This window comes from Centruroides sculpturatus, unplaced genomic scaffold (genome assembly GCF_000671375.1).
Source record: "Centruroides sculpturatus isolate CEXI.00-Female unplaced genomic scaffold, Cexi_2.0 scaffold127, whole genome shotgun sequence".
NCBI classification, from domain to species: domain Eukaryota; kingdom Metazoa; phylum Arthropoda; class Arachnida; order Scorpiones; family Buthidae; genus Centruroides; species Centruroides sculpturatus.
The window spans coordinates 203,369-206,718 of NW_019385000.1; positions in this window are offsets into that span (position 1 = coordinate 203,369).

The following is a 3,350-nucleotide window of genomic DNA, read 5'->3' on the forward strand; positions in this document are numbered from 1 at the left end:
AAACGTTGTTGAGATGGGTTCTTACAATAGTTTAGACCAGATACATTCGCGAAAGTGGTCGCTTATTACAGGTGTTGTATGTTGTTTCGGACCAAAAATCGATGCCCGCGGTCGCGTTACACGGGTGGTCGTTTAATACAGGTAACTTATACGAAGACTCTATGGATAAACTATTCCGTGCCAGAAATTTTTGCCCGTTTTGACAGGTGCCTGTCGAATGCAGGTGGTCGCCTAAGCAGTTTTCACTGTATTATATATTAATATAAATTGATTTGTAGAATTATTTTTCCTATTATATAACTTAAAGGTTACATTATAATTATAATTTAACTAAACATTTAAAGTTAATTACAGGTATCTCTATCTCAAGTGTTAAACCGAACCAAAGTTACTACCTAAATGTGTAAGAAATTGTACTGCTTTATGGTGACCTGTCTAAATAATAAAAGTTTCTTAAGTATTTTAAAAAAAATGTTTTATTTTTTTAAAAAAAATACATAAATTGCTGCAAAGATAGATAGACAGGTAGAAAACACTTTATTGCACTAAAAATACATCCGCGCTGGATCCAGCTGTAATGATGTTGGTCCAGCAAAAATCCAGCTGGATTGAAAACACTGCTATAATAGATTGCAATACCTAGCCACCATGTGGCAGTCTGCCAGTCGACAAAGGAAAAATAGCCTGACGTTGATAACGTGTATGTACGTAAAATATGGCGCATTTCCATTCAATAATCAAATTCCATTGCCAGATCAACTTGCTGACTACCAAATCTGTGAGTTACATTTATGTAAATAAGTTGAAATACATTATATTTTACGTAAATAACTTTCTTACCTCTATGCAATGTACCCAAAGTATTGTGTTATTCTAATAAAATTTCATGTATTTAGCTATTAATTTCACGTTTTAATTGTTACCTAACACTAATTTTGACGATATGAAAATTTACTTTTACAAGAATATCTTAGGGAAGATTAAAAAATATAAAGAAGTTTTAAATTGAAGCCGTTTATAATAATATAAAATAATAAGAATATAAATTACGTACGAGTAGTTCATTCATTCTCTAAAATTTTATGCTATAAAATACTTCATTTTCTGTATAAAACACAAACATACATCTGATTGTTCTCATGACAATTAATTATAGCTTAAAGCTGAGAAAGTTGTCAAACAACATACGAAGGAAAACTGCTAAACAGGAGTTACTAATGAAGGAAAAACTACATTATTTCTTTAATTATAGTAATTAATGCAAAGAAACGCAGACTTGACTCCACAAGAGAGCTGTAAGTTGGCTGATCCCCCTCATCTTGCTCATCATTACAAATGTGTAGTATATCTAATACGTGCTTTCACTTTCAAAATGAGAAGTAAGGCTACGATTTGATCCCCATTAACACCTGTCATCTGAAATGTGGGTAATCTTTCTCCCTATTTATGCCATCAACAATTTATTCGCACATTACATCCATAAATGCAGAAAAAAACACACCGAAATGTTTTTCATTTCTCGATGTCTCAAGTCCCCTTAGTCCAAAAAATGTAGAAATCTTGAAGCATCATTGTTTGCTCGATCGCCATACTTTACCTTTGTTATATATAACAGAGTCGGAAAAGCAAAAACTGCTTTTAGACTTCTTTAAACACTTTTCCCTATGGGCAATAAGAGGATTTGCCTTCAGATTTGATTGCTTTGATAGAATACCGAAGGAAACATCGAGCGATCTATTGACAGGAGTAATTTCTATGGGAAAACTGATCGATATTTAGATATCAGACACGTAAAAATAACCGGTAAAACTACAAATGAACTGCCCTATCGTGAGACACTAAACCATCACCAACTATCAGGGTCCTGTGGTTTCATCCACTGGTGCACTCGCATGTTTTCACTCTTTCACTGGTTGTCTTCATAAGTTCCGCCAGTTCCACAATGAGAGGCCCGACTAAGTAATGGGAAAGGCATATCTGGAGTTAAACACTCATAAAGAATACGTGGGGATTGCACTCCCAGTTCCGATCTCTGTACCTCATAGACGGTAGGCTCACCCATCCGTCCAAACTAATACGGCCGAGATAATTAAAAATACACGTAAATATACTAATTAGAAAATAGATAAATAGCCTCAAGTCAGCAATTAAAATAATTTTAAAGAATTTTAAAATAAAAATTCCTCACCTTTCTACAATTGCATCTGTATAAATATACGTCTATATACACTTGCAATTAGTTAAAAATTCTCTATGCAACTTCTGAGTAGAATTTTCTGAAAAATATCGATAGATATTTATTAAAAGTAACCAATCAGATTGATAACATTTGCTATTTTTGAATGTTGAACCAATGAGGTTAATGACGATTTTCCTTGTGTCTTATCTATTGCAAAAATCGAACATTTTTTCATACGTCATAAATTAACGTATTAAAGAAATTTTAATATACTACTTTAATATACACTTTAATACTAATATACACTTTAATACTAATATACACTTTAATATACTTTAATTTTAAATTTTAATATACATTTTCTACAGAAATATTTACGTTAAAAATTTATAGAAATAAAGAACTGAAACAAGTTTAACACAAAAAATTGCCAATTCTTTTAAGTCGTGCCGCGAAATATAGTAATGAGCAGCACCATTTAACGTGTGCTATTAAAATTTATTGTATGTTCGCTTACCTAAAATGATAAATAATTTAATGAGTGTGCAATCAGTTCATTGATAACACCTAACGCAATTTAAAGTAATGAATATGAATTATTAATACAGGTACAAAGCACTGTATATAAAAAAGTAGAAATGCCACCATTACAGAGGCTAGAAAACACTGTTTTATGTGAATGTCCGTACGAGAAACACTAAAATAATTAACAATTAACACCCTCCGAAGAGTTTACACAACAACAACAACAACAACAACATTGTTCGCAGCAAAACTACGAGGAAATTTCGGTGATAAGAGTGTTATGGTTTCGAGTGCTTTTTCTGTATTGGGAAAATTGAATTTGGCATTCTTTACGTGTTTCATGAAGAGCGGCGACTATCAACAAGTTCTGGAGAACAAATTGCTGCTATACAAACGAACATTCAGAAGGATTCTTCTTATTTTTTAACAGGACAACACATCTATGCATGTATCACGAAATCCGAAACAGTGGTTAGAAAATAAATGCATTGAACTTCTTAGGTAACCAGTTCGTTCTCCTGATTGCACCCCTATGAAAAACGTTTGGGAGATGCTGATTGGCCAAATTTATGACAAAAATCGTTCGTACGCCGAAGTTGGACACTTAAAACGAGCAATTGTCACTGCTTGGAATTCCCTAGAGGCA